The sequence below is a fragment of the Pongo abelii genome, chromosome 18 (assembly GCF_028885655.2).
Source record: "Pongo abelii isolate AG06213 chromosome 18, NHGRI_mPonAbe1-v2.0_pri, whole genome shotgun sequence".
NCBI lineage: Eukaryota > Metazoa > Chordata > Mammalia > Primates > Hominidae > Pongo > Pongo abelii.
The window spans coordinates 35,427,732-35,449,705 of NC_072003.2; the positions used below are offsets into that span (position 1 = coordinate 35,427,732).

At 37.3% G+C, this 21,974-nt stretch overlaps 1 pseudogene; it reads left to right on the forward strand.

Annotated features, from left to right (window-relative positions):
* The first annotated feature begins 183 nt into the window (after positions 1–183).
* On the forward strand, positions 184–15,328 carry LOC134760400 (SHC SH2 domain-binding protein 1-like; annotated as a pseudogene).
* Positions 15,329–21,974: the final 6,646 nt, after the last annotated feature.

The window sequence follows — 21,974 nt, forward strand, 5'->3', positions numbered from 1 at the left end:
CACATGTACCATAGAGCCTAAAGTATAATAATAATAATAATAATAATAATAAAAGAAAAAACAAAACAAAACAAAAGAATTATAAAGCATTTATAATTCCACCAAATAGAGAATAACCACTGTTAATTAACATTTTGTGCATATCTTTCCAGACTTTTTTCTGTATATGTGTGGATGACATACATGGGTATCGACTTTCTAACCAAAAAAAGGAATATCTTGTTGATACTGTATTGTAATTTTATAACTGGAAACACTTTTGACAGTGGCTTTATATGCCAATGGTTTCACCTCAGTGGGTTTCTTGTGCCTCGCATGTTACAGGTGGATTCCATAATGAATTTGGTATCCACATTGATTCAAGATCAGCCAGATCAACCTGTAGAAGACCCTGATCCAGAAGAATTTGCTGATGAGTAGAGCCTTGTGGGCCCTTCATTCATCTGCTGCGCTCTGAGGACCCTGACCAGCAGTACTTGGTATGAGTTTACTCTTACTATAACCCTGTATCAGCTCCTAGTGAAATCACATGTTGAAGTGCTTAAAATGGTTTAATTCACCTTCTGGTCTTAGACGGTTTTGAAGGAATTGCAACTGAATTAAAGATTCACTTGAACCTGGGAGGCAGATGTTGCAGTGAGCTGAGATTGTGCCACTGCACTCCAGCCTGGGCAACAGAGCGAGACTCCGTCTCAAAAAAAAAAAAAAAAGATTCATGGCATCCATGGGCTTTTACTTTATATATAAACACATAATTGTTTGTCAACCTCTGAAGCATGTAACAATTCAGTTGCTCTAATTTCTTCTGAAGACTATCTGAGAATTACAAAAAAGTCTGTCTTCTTTTACTTGAGTGCCCATAATTATTCCATGTTCATTTTTTTCTGATAAACTTTATAAGAAATACAATTCTTATATTTAATTTTACTTTTCCAAATTTGCAAGTATAAGTTATATTTGTCACATTGAAAATGTGAGTTTTTGTTTTTCGATGAAAGATTTAAAAATTCATTTTGCCTTTTTCTTAACTTTTTTTTCTGATAAAGAATAGTCACATGAGGTTCTCTCTTTATTATTAGTCCACAGGGAATCTTTGTGAAATGGATAAAACATGTTGCCTGAGTAGGGGTATCAGTGACCGATACTAGATAATTTATTTTAGTGAAGGGTTAGCACAGTTGGCTGCTTAATTATTGTTTGGGTAAAGTAGTTTAACCATCCTTGGATGCATAAGGCTGTTAGGCTGCTATGAGGAAAAAGACATTTGCTTGAGGATGTCCTGTCTCATCTCCTTCTGTTGACTTTCTTCATTGTAGTTGACACTCCTGTACTTCTTCGTAATCAGTGTGAAATAAGAGGCTGACTTCTGTTGTTAGTGTGATGGTCTTTGTCTTGGCTTAGTGACAAACATTCCAGGACTGTGGTATCATGCTCTGTGAGCTATGTGATCTGTACAGAGTGACAGTCTGAGTATTTTAACTGATTCCCTTATGTTTCTGTGTGAGATTGTGTGTGTCTGTGTGTTTTCATTTTCTATTGCGTACCAAATGTAGTAGTTAGAAAGTATGCCTTTTGGCTGGGCGTAGTGGCTCACGGCTATAATCCCAGCACTTTGGGAGGCCAAGGTGAGTGGATCACCTGAAGTCAGGAGTTTGAGACTAGCGTGGCCAACGTGATGAAACCCCATCTCTACTGAAAATGCAAAAAGTTAGCCGGGCATGGTGGTGGGTGCCTGTAATCCCAGCTGCTCGGGAGACTGAGGCAGGAGAATCACTTGAACCTGGGAGGTGGAGGTTGCAGTGAGTGGATATCACGCCATTGCACTCCAGCCTGGGCAACAAGAGTGAAACTCTGTCTCAAAAACAAAACAAAAACAACAACAACAACAACAAAAAGAAAGTATGCCTTCTGCATGTGGCTGATTGGTTATTCCCATATATAGAGATGTTTACTGATAGGGTCATTAGCTCTGACTGCCCCTAGGGGAAATGCATTCTCTTATTCATCTACCATATCAGAGAATTTCACAAAACCTGGATGTCATTGTGTCACACATATTAAAAATATTTTATGAATTCTGTGTACTTTTCATAGCTAGAGAGAAGTCAGTGCTAGGCTTCACAGCTTCAAAGGACAGGCTGACTCTCTCATTCGGAGTGAATGTAACTGGTGACTTTAAGTTGAAGCCAGTGCTCATTTACTATTCTGAAAATCCTAGAGCCCTTAAGAATTATGGCAGATCTGCTCTGCCTGTGCCCTAGAAATGGAACAACAAAGCCTGAATGGTAGCACATCTGTTTATAACGTGGTTTACTGAATATTTTAGGCCCATTATTGAGATTTACTGCTGAAAAAAAAGATTCCTTTAAAAATATGATTGCTTATTGACAATGTACCTGGTCATCTGAGAGCTATGATGGAGGTGTGTCGGGAGATTAATGTTGTTTTCATGCCTGCTAATAACATTCATTCTGCAGCCCACGGATGAAGAAGTAATTTCAACTTTCAAGTCTTACTGTTTAAGAAATACACTTCATAAGGCTATACGAGCTATTGATAGTGATGGGTCTCGGCAAAGTCAATTGAAGACTTTCTGGGAAGGAGTCATCATTCTAGATGTCACTAAGAACATTTATGATTCATGGGAGGAGGTTAAAATCTCAACATTAACAGGGGTTCTGGAGAAGTTGGTTCCAGCCCTCATGGATGATTGAGGGGTTCAAGACTCAAATGGAGGAAGTAACTGCAGATGTGGTGGAAATAGCAAGAGAACTAGAGCCTGATGATAGCAAGTAGAACCTCAAGATGTGACTGAATTGCTACAATCTTATAACAAAACTGGAACAGATTAGGAGTTGCTTCTTATGGATGAGCGAAGAAGGTGGTTTCTTGAGATGGAATCTCCTGGGGAGGATGCTGTGAACATGGTTGGATGACAACAAATGATTTAGAATATTATGTAAACTTGGTAAAGCAGAGGCACATTTTGATGGGATCGACTCCAATTTTGAAAAACCTTCTACTGTGGGTAAAGTGCTATCAAACAAGATCACATGCTACAGAGAAATCCTTTCATGAAAGGAAGAGTCAATCAATGTGGCAAACTTCATTGTTGTCTTATTTTTTAAAATTGCCACAGCCACCTTAACCTTCAGCAAACACCATTCTGATCAGTAAGCAGCCATCAACATTGAGGTGACCTTCCACCAGCAAAAAAAAATTGTCTTGCTGAAGGCTCAGAGGATTGTTAGCATGTTTTAGCAAAATATTTTAAATTAAGATGTATACATTGTTAAAAAACATAATGCTTTTGTACACTTAACAGATGCATTATAAACATAGTACTCATTAGTATAAACTCATATGCTCATTAGTATAAACAAATTTTATTTATTTTTTTGTTTTTAGAGAGTCTCACTGTCATCTAGGCTAGAGTGCAATAGCATGATCATAGCTCACTGTAGCCTCAAACACCTGGGCTCAAGCAATTCTGCCTCAGCCCCCACCGAGTAGCTGGGACTACAGGTGTGTGCCACCACATCTCGCTAATTTTTGTTATTTTTTAGAGATGAGATCTTGCCATGTTGCCCAGGCTGGTCTCAGACTCCTGGCCTCAAGCCATCCACTCTCCTCAGACTCCCATAAACATAACTTTTGTATGCACTGGGAAACCAAAAAAATTGTGTGACTCACTTTAATTGTGATATTTCCTTTATTGTGGTGGTTTGGAACTCAACCTGCAATATCTCTGGGATATGCATGTGTATGGAAGGCTGATTATTTATTTATGAGGCTGGGTGTGGTGGCTCATGCCTGCAATCCCAGCACTTTGAGAGGCCGAGGAGGGTGGATCGCCTGAGGTCAGGAGTTTGAGACCAGCCTGGTGAACACGGTGGAACCCTGTCTCTACTAAAAATACAAAAATTAGCCAAGTGTAGTGGTACATGCCTGTGATCCCATCTACTCAGGAGGCTGAGGCAGGAGAATCCCCTTGAACCCAGGAAGCAGAGGTTGCAGTGAGCTGAGATCGCACCACTGCACTCCAGCCCAGGCAACAGAGGGAGGCTGTGTCTCAAAAAAAATAATAATAAATTTATTCATTTAGGCTGGGCGCAGTGGCTTACGCTTGTAATCCCAGCACTTTGGGAAGCCTAGGCATGTAGATCACCTGAGGTCAGGAGTTCAAGACCAGCCTGGCCAACATGATGAAACCCCGTCTCTACTAAAAAATACAAAAATTAGCTGGGCATGATGGCAGGTGCCTATAATCCCAGCTACTCAGGAGGCTGAGGCAGGAGAATCACTTGAACCCAGGCAGCAGAGGTCTCGCTCTGTTGCCCAGGCTGGAGTGCAGTGGAGTGATCTCGGCTCACTGCAAGTTCTGCCTTTCAGGTTCAAGTGATTCCCCTGCCTCAGCCTCCTGAGTAGCTGGGATTACAGGTGCCGCCATCACGCCCGGCGAATTTTTTGTATTTTTTAGTAGAGACGGAGTGTCACCATGTTGGCCAGGTTGGTCTTGAACTCCTGACCTTGAGTGATCCACCCCCCTTGGCCTCTCAAAGTGCTAGGATTACAGGTGTGAGCCACTGCATATGGCCTAAAAAATTATTTTTTTATGTACATAGTGTGACGACTTAGCAATCTTAACCCTGAAGTGAAAAATAGCCTATTCATGATAACTTGTTGTTTAATATTAGTTTCTTTTCTGTGTAGTGAATTTTTTCTTTGAAAACTTTCCAGTGTTGTGGTCTGTGTTTTGTGTATTCAAGGTAGCACTAGACTGAAGTTATCTTCATGTGGGATTTGTTTCCTGGAATCTTTGTATCCCCTTTCTTGAATCAAGGTCTTTTTCTTCCCAGATACTCAGCAAAATTGCTCTCTGATACTTTTTTTGTTTTCTGGTAATGGAAAGTGCTTTTGTATCTGAGGTCAAGTCATTCTTTTTAAAGAATGTTGCTTTTAGATTGTAGAAAATAACTCAAAATAGTCATTGTTTTATATTTTATGAATTTGTAATTTAGGTAAGAAAATTTAAATGGTAGCCGTTGAGAAATATTTAGACCATAGCTAATGTCAGCGCCAGGCTATCTCTAACATTGGAAAAGGCACATTACTTCTTAAAACAGTCAGTGTGTATTTTCATCCCAGTTGTTCACCGTGGTAAGACTACGCTGGAAGACTGTGTGCTGCAGTGTGAGATGACCGGAGTAACAGCGCGGACATCAGCGGAGTTTCTAATGAAGAACTTGGATTTATATAGTGCCAAGGTAGAAGCTCTTGTCCTCTTGGGGAAGTTGTAAATGAATATATGAAATATGGGACCAAGATGTATGTGCATAGTCCCACTCTCTTCAGACAGTCATCCCTACCAAGTCAGTCAAACTCAACTGTGCAAGGGTCTCCTCATGTAGCATTTTCAAATGATAGAAGAAATGTAATAAATCTCACAATTACTTTATGTAGCTTTGAGAGAGGTTTAGGTCCTTAAAATTATAACTTTGGAATTGTAGATTCACACAGTGTTGTAAGAAATAACAGGGAGAGATCCTGCATTATGCCCTTCACCAGTGTCCCCTGATGGTAACATCTTGTGAAACTGTCATGCAACATCACAACCAGAATACTGACATCGATCCAGTCAAGTGGAAGAATATTCCCATCACCACAGGGACCCCTCATGCTGCCGTCCTAGAGCCAAACTCACCTGCCTCTCCCACCAACCTCTTCCTTAACTGCAGGCACACCTTAAGCTGTTTTTCATTTCTACTTATTTCATCATTTCAAAAATGGAGAAATGGAATCACACAGTATGTCGCTCTTTGGGATTGGCTTTTCTCTTAGTGCGGTTCTGTGGAGCTTCACCTAGGTTGTTGTATGTACCAACAGCTTGCTCCTTTTTACTGTGGAGGAATAGTCCAATGTGTGGTTGTTCCACAGTTTGTTTAGTCACTTGTGCAAGGATGTCTAGATTGTCTCCAGTTTTTGCCTATTGTCAGTAAAGCTGCCGTAAACATTCGGGTACAGGTTTTTGTGTGAACACATTTTTCATTTTTTAAGGGGTAAATGCCCACGGATGCAAATGTAGGTCATATAGTAGTTGCATGTTTAATTTTTTTTTTAAGAAACCGCTAAAATGTTTTTCAGAGTAGTTGTACTATTTTACATTCCCACTAGCAATGTTTGAGTGGTCCAGTTTCTCCATGTCCTCGAGAGCATTTGGTGTTTTGACTATTTTTTGTTTTAGCCATTCTGATTAAGTGTGTAGTGATATCTCATTGTGGTTTTAATTGTCATTTCTCTAGCTGTTAATGATGTCAAGCATTTTCTCATATGCTTATTTGCCACCCTTATATCCTCTTTAGTGAAATATCTGTGACTTTTGCGCCATTTTGTAATTGGATTGTTTGTTCTTCTTTACTGTAGAGGTTTGAGAGTTCTCTGTATATTCTAGATACTAGTCCATTGTCAGGTATGTGGTTTGGAGACATTTTTTGCCACTCTGTAGCTTGTCTTTTCACCTTCTTCATATGGGTTTTTATGGAGCAAAGTATTTACTTTTGATGAAGTCCAGTGTATCAGTTTTTCCTTTTATGAGTTGAGGTTTTGGTGATAAGAACTCTTTGCCTAGCCATAGATCCTGATTTTCTCCTATTTTTAAAAAATTTTTATAGCTTTATATTTTACATAAGGTTGTGATCCATTTTCTAGTTAATTTTGGTATGAGGTGTGAGGTTTAGGTCACGGTTCATTTCTTTTCCTATTCTGTTTCACTAATCTGTGTAGCCATCCCTCCACCAATACCTGTAGCTATACATTAAGTCTTAAAATCAGGTAGAGTGATTTCTCCTACTTTTTTTTTTTTTCAAAATTGTTTCAGCGACTCTAGTTCCTTTGCTTTTCAATACAAATGTTAAAATAATTTTGTCTATATCCACAAAAGATCATGCTGAGATTTTGATAAGAACTTTAATAAACTCATATGTCAATTTGGGAAGGATTAACACCTTCCAATCTTTGAACACAATGTAGTTCTCCATTTATTTAAAATCTCTGATTTTTTTTTTTTTTTTTGAGATAGGGTCTCGTTCTGTCACCCAGGCTGGAGTGCAGTGGCATGAACATGGCTCATGGCATAGCTTCAGTCTCCTGGGCTCAAGCCATCTTCCCACCTCTGCCTCTCAAGTAGCTGGGACCACAGGTGCATGCCACTACACTGAGCTAATATTTTTTACTTTATTTTTTGTAGAGATGGGGTCTTGCCATGTTGCCCAGGCTGTTCAACTCCTAGGCTCAAGCAGTCCTCCTGCTTCAGTCTCCCAAAGTGATGGGATTATAAGCGTGAGCCACCACACCCAGCCAAATCTTTGTTTTCTTTCATCAACATCATGTACTCTTCAGCATACAAATGTTCTATGTATTTTGTTAGATTTGTACCTAATTATTTCACTTTTTTGAGTGATTGTGATATTTTTCATTTCAATGTCCATATGTTCATTGCTAGTATATAGAAATATAATTTATTTTTATATGTTTATCCTATATCCTATGACTTTGTTAAACCGTACTTATAGGAATGTTTTTGTAGATTCCTTGGGATTTTCTATATAGAGAGTATTGTTATCTGCAAATAAGGGCAGGTTCTCTTTTTTCTTTTCTAATCTTTATGCCTTTTTCCCCCCTTGCCTTATTGCACTGGCTAGAATTTCCAGCACTATGAATGCAGACATCCTTACCTTGGTTTTGATATTAGGGAGAATATATTTAGTATTCCATCAAAAAGAATAAGGTTGACCAGCTTTTTAGATATTCTTTATCAAGTTGAAGAATTTCTGCTCTATTTCTTTTTCTTTTTTTTTTTTTTTGACAATTTTTATCATAAGTGGATGTTGACTACTTTTTTTCTGAGTTCCTTTCTCAAGAATAGGCTGACTTTTAATGTTTTTTTCTGGATAGATTGATATGATCACATGATTTTTCTTACTGGAAAACAGAAAATGGTGGGTTACGTTGGTTGATTTTCAAATTTTGAGCCAGCCTTGCCTCTGTGGCATAAACCCCACTTGGTCATGGTATATAATTCTTTTTATATATTGCTGAATTATATTTGCTAATCTTTTTAAGGAAATTTTGCATCTATATTCATGAATATTGGACTCTAGTTTTGGTTTTCTGTACCACTGTCTTTGTCTGGTTTTAGCGATAATAATAGCTTCATAAAATGAATACTGAAGTGTTCTCTTCTATTTTGTAGATGAGATTGTGTAGAATTGCTGTTCATTCTTTAGATGTTTGATGGCTTTCTCCAATGCAATCATCTGGGCCTGGAGGTTTCTCTTTTGGGATTTTTAAATTATGAATTCAATTTCATTAATAGTTAAAAGGGTATTCAAATGACCTATTTCATATTGAGTATATTTTGGTAGTTTGTGCTTTTTGTGGTATTGGACTACTACTTCTAAGTTGTCAGATTTATATTTATAGAATTGTTTGTAGTATTTCCTTATTCTTCTGATATCTTCAGGGTGTATAGAAAAGATCCCTGTTTCATACTTGATATTGGTAGTTTGTGTCTTCTCTTTTTTAAGAACCAATTATTTGTTTCATTGTTCTGTGTTTTTTTTTCTTTTTGATAATTGTTTTGTTTTCAATTTCATTTATTTTAGTTCTTTTTTTAAATTTAATTTTAATTTTTACGTTTTTATGTTCTTTTTATGATTTCATCCCTTCTGCTTCTTTTTGGTTTATTTTACTTGCTTTGGGTTTTCCACCTGAGAGATCAGATTATTGATTTGAGACTTTTTCTCTTTTCTAATGTAAGCATTTAATGCCAGAAACTTGTCTCTCAGCATTGCTCTAGCTGTTTTGTAAATTTTGATATTTTTTATTTTTATGCTTTGATTCATGCAGAATTTAGAAGTGTGTTGTTTAGTTTCCAAATATTTGGAGTTTTACAATTATCTTTCTGTTGTTGATTTCCAGTCTCATTCCATTGTGGTCAAAAAACACGCTATATGATTTTAATTATTTTAAATGTCTAGAGGTTTCTTTTATGGCTCAAGATATGGTCTATCTTGATACATATTCTGTGATCAAATGAAAAGAAAGTGAGTCATTCTTACATTCTGTCTGCTGTCATTGCGTGGTATACTCTGTACAATGTCAACTAGATCAAATTGGTTGGTGGTGTTGAGTTCTTTTGTATTCTTTCTGATTTTTTTCTTCTGTCAATTGTTGAGAGAGAGGTGTTGAAATCTCTAATTATAACTGAATTTGTTTGTTTGCCTTTTCAGTACTATTAGCTTTTGCTTCACATATTTTGCAGTTCTATTATTTGGTATATGCTCATTCAGGATTGCTATGTCTTTTTGGTGAGTCAGCATGTTTATGATCACTTTATGTCTGTCTCTGGTAATTTTTTTTGCTCCAAAGTCTACTTTATCTGATATTAATATAGCCACACCTGCTTTCCTTTGATTATTGTTTGCATGATATGCCTTTTTCTATTAATTTCAACTTGCCTATATTCTGTTTGAACTGAGTTGTAGACAGCATATAGTTGAGTCATGTTTTAAACCCAATTTGGCAATCTTTGTCTTTTAATTGTATTTAGATCACTCACATTTAATTATTGATGTTAAGTCTTTTATGTTTTCTGTTTGTTCTGCTTTTCATTTCTTGATTTGCTTTTTTTCTGCCATCCTATGGATACCCAAACATTTTTCAGAATTTCATTTGTTTCTGAGAATATCTCTCTGTATAGCTTTTTTAGTGGTTGCTGTAAGTTGTATGTTATATGTGCATAACATCACAGTTTACTGGTGTCACCAGTTCAAGTAAAGTGTAGAAACCTTGCCTCCCTTTATTATTCTTTACCATCTCCTTTTTATAATTGTCTCAAACTTTTCCTTTACATACATACATCTAGAACCATATTAGAAAATTTTATGATTTTTGATTCAAATGTCAAACATAATTTAGAACACTCAAGAGAAGGAAAGCTTATTGTATTTACCTATATCTTTGTTTAATGTGTTTTTTTTTCTTTCTGATGTTCCAAGATCGTCTCTTTTATCATTTCTTTTTTGTTTAGATAACTTCCTTTAGTCATTCTATGAAGATAGGTCTGCTGGTGACAAATTTTCTTATTTTCCCTTCTTCTTAGAATATCTTGATTTCCTCTTCATTCCTGAAGAATATTTTCACTGGTTGACAATTTTTTTCTTTTAGCCCTTGAACAATACTTTGTCTCTTTCATCTGGCATCCATGGTTTCTGATGCTGTCAATCACATTTTCTCTCCTATAGGTAAGGCATAAAATGTTCATTGATGCTTTCAAATTTTTGTTTTTAGCTACGCTAGTTTAATTATGAAGTATTTTGGCATGGATTTCCTTGAATTTATCCTGTTTGGGGTCTGCTCAGCTTCTTGAACCTTGTTATCCAAATCCTGCCAAATTTGCGAGCTTTTAGTCATTATTTCTTCAGGTATGTTTTTAGCCTCACCCTCTTTCTCTTCTCTTTCCAGGACTCTGATGACATGAATATTGGATCTTTTATTATATTCCAGCAGACCTTTGGAGCTCTGTTTACTTTTCTTTTTCAGTATGTTTTCTCTGCTATTGGGTAAATTTTATTGTTCTATCTTCCAGTTCACTGATTCTTTCCTCTGTTGTTTTCATTCTGCTGTTGAGCACATCCACTGAGTTTCTATTTTAGTTATTGTATTTTTCAGTTCTAAAATTTCCATTGGGTTCTTTATATCATCTACTTCTTTGCTGAGACTTTCATTTTTCATTGGTTTTATGTGCATTCATAATTCCTTATTGAAGCATTTTTATCATGGCTGCTTTAAAATCACTACCAGTTAATTCTATCATCTCTGAAATCTTGGTTTTGGCATCTGTTGATTGTCTTATTCATTTTGACATTTTCCTGATTCTTGGTATGACAAGGGATTTTCAAATGAAAGTTGGATATTTTTGTATTATGTTGTGAGAATCTGGATCTTCTGTTTTAACTTGGCTTCTCTGATACTACTACAAGAAGGGACAGGGTTGGGGGTAGATGGGCATCATCTTGTTACTGGTGGAGGTAGAAGTCATGGTTCCCCCTTGGTCTCCATTAATACCCAAGTTGGGTGGAGGAGCTCCTCATTACTGCTATGTAGGGGTGGGAGGTGTAGCTTCCTACATGGTGTCCACTGGCACTGTGATATATGGCAATGGTCTTGTTACCACTGGGCAATGGTGAAAGTCTGGAATCTCCAGTAGGCCTGCTCTGACACTGCCCCAGTAGGGAGAGAGTGGTTGTCTGGGCACTGCCAGGTTGGGATACAAGTCCAGGATCCTCATGTAGTTTTCACTGACACTGCAGAGAAGGCCTTGTAACTGTGGTTGGTGGGGATGAAAGTCCTGGCTCCTTGCTTGATCTTCTCTGGTACTGCCCCAGTCAAGGTGTGGTACCTGGTTACATCCTTGAGGGAGTGAAAGTTTAGGTTTTTCTCTTGACCTTTGCTGGCATGGGTGAGATTTGGGCTGCTGTTTTATTCTGTGGTATTTACCTGGAATAGAGCTATTATTATCTACAAGTTTTCTGTCTTTCTAAGTTGCTTAGTCCTTTCATTAGAGCAGCTTTTTTTTGGGTGTATGTCTGTTGGTGTACTGGATTGCTGGCTTCTTCAGCTCCAAGTCTAGGGATTATGAAGCAAAAAGAAGAAAGGAACTTAACCACTGTGTTGGTGTTGTTTCTTGGGTCCTGAGGTCCCTAGCTGGTCTGCCTTCTTCTCTCCACTTTTCAGTCTTATGCTTGTTTTATATATAATGCCCACAGTTTTTGGTCGTACCTAGCAGGAGGAATAGGGACATCTACTCCATTATCCCAGAAGTGGCAGGCTCCTCAGTTACTTTTTAATTGACAAATTATCTGTACATTTTCATAACATATTTTGAATATGACTTTCATTTGCTACATGACTGCTGGTTTTAATTGTTCTCCTTTACAAATTTTATGTGATTCTTGATAGTTTGATATTTAATTTTTACTATCTTGCTGTAGATATTTTTAATGTAATCACCCCTAAACCTTTTTTTGCACATAACCCCAAACTGACAATCTCTTAGAAGAAGGCTCAATTAGCACATTTTTAAAATCCTCTCTACAGAGAGTTAGATTGGTGTATACATAGGGTTCAGGCATATGTACAGGGTTAAGTAATCATAAATGTTTTCTCATAGAATACTAGTGCTGCTAGAAAATTAACTGAACATACATGCAGTAGATGTGTCATCAATGGTTATAGCAACTCTTCTTCATCGATGCTGTTGTGTATTAAATTATTCCCAAATGGTTGCTGAAATAACTATAGAGGTTTGGGTGAATTATTTTTGTTTTCCAGAGTGCCTTGCATAGCATTAGGAAAGAAATTCTTATTACTCTTATGTTTTTTGGTGCCATGAGGTGTGAGAGAATAGTGTCATGTTTGATCCTTCTGGTTACTCTGTTTGAATGACATTTGTACTGGCTGCTAACGTTAACGTGTGTGGCAGGGAAAGCCATTGTTTAACTCATACAAATGATTTTTAAGTTGGGTGGGGTATTTTAAAACTGGCACATTTTGGAAAATGTGGGTCTTGTTTCTATCCTCAAATTACAGTATTTTACTAAATTCAAATACTTTTCTCCAACTAATTGAGTATCTGAGAGAATGGTCATTTTGAATAAGTGCATCTTTCGACAAAATTGTTAAATGACCTTTTTTTGGCAGAATCAGAAAACATTTATCTAGAATGAAAAAGAGTAGAACAAGAATTAACTGCTGGCACGTAGGCAAGTATGTGTGTGTGTGTGGTTTTGAAAGTGATAAATTGTCAACAACTTGCTAGAAATGGAACAAATGGAAATGATTAAAAATGGCTGATAAAACTTATCTGTAAAATACTTTATCTTTGTGCTGTACATTTGTACTGTGTTAAAGGCTAAGAAGTAATTATAATAAACTCTTATAGTCTTGCCTTTTAAAAACTGATTGTCATTTTCTCAAACTGTGACTCACAGGGTGCCGGTATAGAAATCTACCCTGGGAGTCAGTGTACACATTTCGATAATATCAGTAGTCAGTGATTGGAATCTCTTGTAATAATGCTTTGTTACCTATAGATCTGCAGAAATGACAGAGGAAATCTGTGTCACTAAGGGCTCAGACTGTGCTACAACATAGAACTAAGCATAGCTTTTCCCCTTTATTTTTAGAATAGCGTGAATAAAGAAGATTTTTAAAGCAGGAAATGTTGAATATGACAGTTCCTAAAACATTTTTTTTCGTTGTCACAGGACTTCTTAGATGAACATTGTGACATTCCCAAGATATCCATGGTGAATAATATAATACATAATAATGAAGGTTATGGTGCTGTCTTGGTGAAACCTACAGTCTTCTCTGACCTGCAAGAAAATGCTTAAGATGGAACTGAAAGTATGTTATATTTAGTAATTTTTAATATAAAACCAGACATAATTTATTTCTGCATTAAATGCTGATTAAGGATCTGAGTCTTCCTCTCTTCCTTCAAAAAGGTTGTTGGGATATGCATGGGCATGGAGAGAGAGAAGGTTGATAAAGCCATAACATTATAGAATGTGAAAGGAACTTTCAAGGTCAACTAGTTCAAATGTCATTCAAAGTCTTGATGTTGTGGTTTCTGCACAGTTCCCTTCTTATCATACTTAGCTTTCAATGAGGGTGGATGTGTGATATCAACAGGGGCTGTGTGACAGCAATTGTGGGTGTGTGATGCTATGGTGGGTGTGTGACAGCAACAGTGGGTACGTGACAGCAAAGGTGGCTCCTCCTGGCATTTATTAAGGCTGGAGGCAGTGACATGAATGTGCCAGGTTGAAGGCTGCATTTCCTGGAGGGGATAGTGGAGTTTATCTCTGTTTTTACTGGTAGAAGTAAATGCATTCCTGTCACCTGCCTTTCTTGGCAGCAAAGGGGAGCTAACTCAGTGGAAATTTGTGAACTTCAAGCTATGATGTAGATCACTATTAAGTCTCGTCATAGAGAAGGATTAAGCATTGATGTAGGTGAGGAAAGTTTAAAGCAGTTTATTTATTTCATCAGCTTTTTCAGGTTGAAAGAGGAGTTAAAGGGTAGTCCTTGTCATTCTTCAAGATGCGCTCCAGTTACATCTCTGCAAGTTCTTTATTTCTTCACAAGTCTCACAAAAGTGAAATCAAGGTGTCAGCTGGGCAGGACTGATCTGAAAGCTCTGGCAGCAGAATCTGCCTCCAAATGCATTCATGTCATTCACTGGCAGAATTCATTCCTTTAGCTCATGGGTCTGAAGTCTCCATTTTCTTGCTGGCTGCTGGCTGTTTGCTGGGGCTGGCACTCAGCTCCTAGAGGCTGCTCTTAGGTTCTTGCCTCATGGCATCCCTATCTCAGCAACAGAGAACATCCCTCAAGGAAAATCTTTCATGCCCTGAATTTCTCTGACTTCCTGTTTTGCAACCAGCTGGAGATAACTGATTAGCAATCTTAATTACATTGTAAAATTACAATGCAAAATTCTTCTGCCATTTAATAGCCATGAAAGTAATACCAGGGGGTGGGGATCATGGGGCCTATCTAGAATTAGCTGCTAGACTGGGACTTCATTTAGAAAAGTGGCACTATCTTATCAGTCTGTGCATCCTACCTCCTAACGCAGTGCTTAGCAGATAGTAACTATCCAGGAAATGTCTGTTAAGTAAAAGTAATTCTGGGATGAAAAGGGTAAAGGAAGAGTTCAAAATTGGTGATCCTGAATGAGGGTCAGGGAACCTTGGCATAGAAAGCAAGGCAGCTGCTCATTGAGAATCTTATGGCAAACAATTTGTAAAATCCAGTTAGAGGACAGCAGAAATCGTTTGCCAAAAAAAACTTGAAAGCTCTAACAGACTATGTAGAAAGATATGTTTTAGTTGGGTTAGCTTGTATATTTAACTTTGTTATTATTTGTTTGTTTCTCCAGAAAATAAAGCACTTAAAATTCAGACAGGTGGAGAGCCAGATGTGGCTGAAAGAGTGGATCTAGAAGAGCTGATTCAGTGTGCAACTGGTAAAATGGAGCTTTATGTAAGAACTGACCCTTCTGAGCAAGTCGAGGGAAAATTATAAATGAACTAATTGCTGCCTCCACACAAAAAGGCCAGATGAAGAAGAACAGGTTGAGTGAACTGGGGTCACGCAAGCTGATGACAACTTAATGTCACAGGAGATGTTTGTTGGGATTGTGGGGAACCAGTTCAAGTGGAGTGGGAAAGATAGTTTTGGCACATTTCTTTTCTGACCACAGGGATGTAAGTAGATAGCAAAATACTGGATTTTGCACATGCTGCCATAAGAATAACTGTTGCCATTGTAGTTGCTGTAATATCTGTATTTTATATTTGATTACTTGGGCTTGAGTGAAAGGTAGATTTATTTCCATTTGCAGATGTTGCACGTAAAACACTCCCCTTTATAAGAAAGATCATAAACACATATAAAATAGAAAATATTTGGAGATTGCTTATCTGAAAGTCTTGCTTTCTTATACACATGGTTCTCTCATATTAAGCCTGGTAGTAACTTTTTAGTGTAATTACCTTTAGCACTTCAAAGACGAGGAAGAAAGGAAGGGAATGTAAGACTAGTGCATAAAAATGCAATAGGTGTCATATGCATAGCGTTCTTCTTAGAGTTGCCTTTTCATCCCAATTACAGTGAGTCTGATTTCCATGCTGTATTTGCATAATACTTGTCTTAAAATAAAAGCTTTTATGATTGGGAATGTATCTGCCTAATCAGACTTATTATTGAGACTGTCAATGGGATGCATTTTTCTGTTGAGCTATGCAGTCATCAAAACAGCGATAGACAGCACAGGAGGTTTGAAGCAGAAATGAAATGTGTTATTCAGAGCCAATGTTGTAAATAGAGTATTTTCACTATTGCTGAATGTGAATGATTAAAAACAACGTATTTTTCAGGCCAAGCAGGGGCTCACACTTGTAATCGCAGCACTTTGGGATGCTGAGGCAGGAGGATCACTTTAGCCCAGGAGTTTGAGACTAGCTTGGGCAACATAGTGAGACCCTGTCTCTACTAAAAATAAATTTAAAAAAAAAATAGCTGGGTGTGGTGGTGCATGCATGTAGTTCCAGCTACTCAGGAGGCTGAGGCTGGAGGATCCTTGAGCCCAGGAGATTGAGGCTGCAGTGAGGTGTGATTGCACCACCACATTCCAGCCTGGGCGACAGAGCGAGACCCTGTCTCAAAAGAAAGTATTTTTCTCTTACCGTTACAGTATTCTGATTATAATACTGACATAGTCAAAATGATTAACTGTACAACCTGTATCTGCTGTGTGTTCTTGGTATCATATTGTAAAACACAGCTTTTAAAAATATTCGTATTTTAAAAACTGTGTGTGACATTAATATGCCTAATTATTAAGATTATACTGATGAAATAACAAAATTGAATCCTGTTATATCTTTTCAAACCCACGATGGCCCATAGTGTCGGTGTCGCATATGTGATCCATTGAAGAACACATGGTATTTTGGTATCTGTTTTTATGCTTTAGAAAGAGTACTACATTTTTTCCCATGAAGTGTGGTTATATTTGTTTCTTAAATTTGAGTGAAAAATAATTCTTATTTTTTGGATGCTACTAAATGTAGGATTTGTGTTAAATTTATTATTTGATCATTGAAAGGTATTTTTACTTTTTAAAAACCTTATCGCAAAGAGGTTTAAAAAGTAATGTTCATTTCTGCATCAGTTTCAGCCAAATGTTGATATTAAAACATTCTATTCTTTTTTAAAATTTTTGCCTCAGATGGGATGCCTTAAGATAAATACCACTTATTCAACTTAAAAAAAAATCACTTTTTTTTTTTTGAGATGGAGTCTTGCTCTGTCACCCAGGCTGGAGTGCAGTAGTGCTATCTCAGCTCACTGCAACCTCCGCCTCCTGAGTTCAAGCAATTTTCCTGCCTCAGCCTCCTGAGTAGCTAGGATTACAGGTTCATTCCACCATGCTCAGCTAATTATTTTTGTATTTATTTTAATTTAATTTTATTTTAGTTTGTTTTTGAGATGGAGCTTTGCTTTGTCACCCAGGCTGGAGTGCAGTGGCATGATCTCAGCTCATTGCAACCTGAGTCTCCTGGGTTCAAGTGATTTCATGCCTCAGCCTCCCAAGTAGCTGGGATTACAGGCGCCTGCCACCATGCCTGGCTAATTTTTGTATTTTTAATAGAGACGGGGTTTCACCATGTTGGCCAGGTTGGTCTCAAACTCCTGACCTCAAGTGATCCACCCACCTTGGCCTCCCAAAGTGCTGGGATTACAGGCGTGTTACTGACCTCAAGTGGGTCCACCCACCTCAGCCTCCCAAATCACATTGGTTTTTCAATTGAATTTCTACTTTATCTTGGTTTAGGTTTTGTAGATAAGTTTGTAACATTAATACCTTCCTTGCTCCTTTTTATAACATAGAGTTTTTCAGATTTCATTTCTATTTTAGTTTAAATCTAAGCTTATATTAATTTTTACTCACATAATTCGTTATAATGAGTAGGCCTACTTTGTTCTTATTTAAGTTATATGCAGTACATTTTGCCTCAATTATGGAGAGTTAAACATCTCCAGTGGTATAGCATAGGGAATTTAGGGAGTGCCCTGGAGGGGTATGGATTTGATATTTGAGATTAAAACACTGATGTGGAAAAAGGAGAAACTTCTGTATTGACTAATTGTGTGTCCTGTCCTTATGGTCCACACTTAGTGTGACCTTGAATTTATGGCAGGTAGCAAAATTCTATACCTTGATTTTATTTTATTTCAGCTTCTTTAGATGTATTTCTCTTCCTCAGTTTCTTGTTGCACCATAGATACTAACATGAATATATTTTTAAAAACTGCCCAGAGATCATTTGATCTCAAGTGTATATACTTCACTTTTGTGGAGTTATAGAAGGATGGTGAAATAACCATTTTCTGGATTTTGCTTTTCAGAGGGAGATTGAATAAAGTTCAATAAAACACTGATGAGCTCATAAGAACTGTGTCATTCATGTTTCTTTGTAATTCAGTTTGCTGTTTTTACTCTTATTCCTTTCTGGGAAGTACATTCCACAGGCTTCTATGGAAATTAAATTGAAATAAATTTTGATAATTGGGCTTTGATGCAAAATTTATGCATAGCATTTAATTTTATAACATTTTGTTTTATTCTGTGATTAAATATATATATGTGTGTTTTAAAGTCTTATATGTGTTGAAGTGAACATTCTCCTCTTTTTCCTCACTATTTAATAGAAAAATATACATTTTTTTAAAAACAACAAAACAGGCATAATGTAACAACACTCTGAAAATTGCTGTTGCTATTTTCCCTTAATACATTGCAGAAAAATATATCTGTACATACAAATCCACCTTATTCTTTTGATAGTTGTGTTACAGTCCATTGCCAGAATTCCTTCAGTTATAAGTGATAGAAACTTAACTGAGAAAGGCTGTATGAGAGTTGGTTCCTGGAACTAAACATCTAAGGATAAGAGCTTGATTATATTTCTTACTTTTATAAGGTTTCTTGACAGTATGAGTTCTCTTTTCTTTCTTTTCTTTTCTTTTCTTTTTTTCTTTTTTCTTTTTTTTCTGAGATGGAGTCTCGCTCTGTTACCCAGGCTGGAATGCAATGGCGTGATCTTGGCTCACTGCAACTGCCGCCTCCCAGTTTCAAGCAATTCTCCTGCCTCAGCTTCCTGAGTAGCTGGGACTACAGGTGCATGCTACCATGCCCGGCTAATTCTTGTATTTTTTTAGTAGAGACAGGCTTTTGCCATGTTGGCCAGGCTGCTCTCAAACTCCTAACCTTAGATGATCCACACACCTTGGCCTCCCAAAGTCCTGGGATTACAGGTGTGAGTCACCACACCCCACCAGTATGAGTTCTTCCGTGTAGTTAAAGGGAACAAGTAAGAGTGAATACTTCACCACATTTCTTACACACATAGGGTGTTTAGCCAGTGTGAATACTTTAATGTCTTCTAAGAGAACATGGAAAAACAAATCTTCCCTATATTCCTACATTCATAGAGTTTCTCTCCAGTATGAGTTGTTTCATGGTTATGCAGGTGACTGGAATGAGTGAAGCCCTTACCACATTTCTTATATTTGTATGGCTTCACACCAGTATGAATTCTTTTATGGTAATGGAGGGAGCTGAAGTATCTGAAGGTTTTATCTCATTAATTACATTCATAGAGTTTCTCCCTAGTATGAGTTTAATTATGATTATGAAGGTGTCTGGAATGAGCAAAGCCTTAACACATTCCTTATATTGATAGGGGTTTGCTATAGTTCACAGTTATAAAGAGAACTGAAATATCTGAAAGCTTTACCACATTTCTTACATTTATAGAATTTTTCTCCAGTGTGAATCTTTTCATGTATTTTAAGAGACAAAGGAAAAATGGATCTTTTCCTACATTCCCTATATTCACAGTCTTTTGCTACTGTGAATTCTTTCATGTATTTGACAGGACCTGGAAAAACTGAAGGCTTTCCACATTGATTTCATGTATAGGGTTTCTCTTCAGTGTGAGTTCTTTCACGGATTTGCAATGAATTGGGAAAATCAAAGGCTTTCCCACATACTGTACATTTATAATATCAACTTCCAGTGTGTGTTACCATGTGTCCTTGGACACTGGTGAGAAATGAAGGCTTTTCCACATTGTTTACATGTATATGTCTTCTCTCTGCATTCGTCACACTCTGATTTTTGTCCAGAATTAGGTATGCTATGACTCCAAAGGGAAGAATGGCAGGTGAAGGTGTTTCTACGCACACTGCTTTTACATGGCTTTGAGGCAGGAAATTAAAAAGAAGAAAACAAAATAAGAAAATAAAAAGAAAAAGAAAATAAGAAAGAAAAATAAAAGAGAAATATAAAAATAAAAAGAGAAATAAAAAGAGAAAAACAAGCTTGAAAAAAAAAACAAGCTTCTGTATTAGGTTGACTCATCCTAAAAGCAGTAACAGGCAAACTCCAGACCCAGGCAAAGTCTCAATAACATTATCTAAGAAGCCAGGGCTCCAAGAAATGTGCTCTGGAGAGTCTCCCAGCACTCCCTCAATATAAGGAGAAGAAAAACAAATTGTTTTTATTTTCCTTTCCCCTATAGTATGAGAAAATTTATGAGTTTATAGATTCCTGTTTTCTGTAACTGCTAACTCCAAGTATTCTGTTTTTCATCTAAGCAGCACAGTGAAGGTCATAAGACATGCCTGAGCAGGCCTGGATTGCAGCCATCTAGGCACTATAGCGAAGGTTATAAGATAAGCTCATGCAAGGGACTTGAGCAAACCTAGATAACAGCCATCTAGGCCGCATAGCAAGAGTCACATGTAATTCTGAGTTATGAACCTGTCATAGCTTCATTAACTGCCTTTGTTCTGCTTCTGTACACTCGCTTTTGCTCCACTACACTTCACACCACTGTAAGCTTGCTTCAAACTAGCCAACCCCCTTTTAGAAGTGTGTATAAAATTCAAGTCCTGTCTTTGTTCTAGGCCCAATCCCTTGATATTAATCCCCTAGGTCTGAGTGCACTCAATAAAATCCTCCTATTTTACCTGTTGATCTCTCCAATCTCCTGATTCTCACAACAGCTTTACTCCAGTAGGAATTTTCTTGTTCAGATTAAGATTTGGAATCTGGCTGAACATTTCTCCATGCTGACTACCTTCTTTACTTTCACACAGTCTTGCTACCATATGACTTCTTTGATTTCTTCAAGAATTTTTGCACTGATCCTTAGTGGTCTGGTTTTCTCATTTGTTTCCTATAGAAGCTATGTTTCTAAAAGTTTCCCACATCACATTCCCTATAGAGACCCTTTTGGGAAGGATCCAGCAAAGCCAACCCCTCCAGGGTGAAGTTACAGCCACATCCTCAAAGGCCACTAGTCAATTTCCCAGCTTCTGCAGTATCTGAATGGTCTCCCAACAGATCTCCTAGTACCTACAGGTCGCAGGATGATGGAAGCCCCAGAGGAGCCTCTGGGAGTCTTTTGGAACAGTGGAGACCAATAAGTGAATAGGGGCCTGATCTGCTTTCTATCTGTATGGATTTGCCTATTCTTGATATAGCATAAAAATGGAATTATGCAATATGTACCCCTCTGTGCCTGGCTTCTTTCAGTTAGCATAATATATTGGAGGTTCTTCCAAGTTGTAGCAATCTACATTGATTCCATAGCCAGGCATGAGTACTTTCTTTTTATGGCCTAGTACTATTCCACTTATGTACATACAACAATTTATTTATTCCTCTATTTATCCATTGATAGATATTTGGGTTGTTCCCATCTTTTCGCTGTTATGGAAAATGCTGCTTTAGGGAGTATAATTTTAAAGTTTTCTGCCTTTCCAACTGACAAAGATTAAAAATATTTACATTTTAAATTGCTTTGAATGTTATAAGATTTATTATTTTTACCAGTCACCAGTAAATATGTTCATGGATACTCAGATTCCAGTAGGAATTTTCTTGTTCAGATTAAGATTTGGAATCTGGCTGAACAAGATTGTGGACAAGAGCAGCCATTTTGATGATGGCCATCAACCAGTGAATCTAAATATGTGCTGGGAACTTTTTGTCTGATCCTGTGTTAAGTGCTGTAGATGGTGGGACTTCCAAAATAAGCATAAAGAAGAGTTGTTTATTACTTTACCCCACCCATTGCCCCAGCTCCAGAACCATTTATTCTGCAGAATTGCATGGGGTACAAGAAATATGAGTTTCTTTTTAAGCTATTTTTTATGAACCTCTTGATTTTTAAACATCTTTTATGAGGCAAATGATCCTTTAATGCATTATCACAGTGGCTGAAATCCCACAAAATTTCTTAGCCTCAAATTTGCTAGCCTGCTCC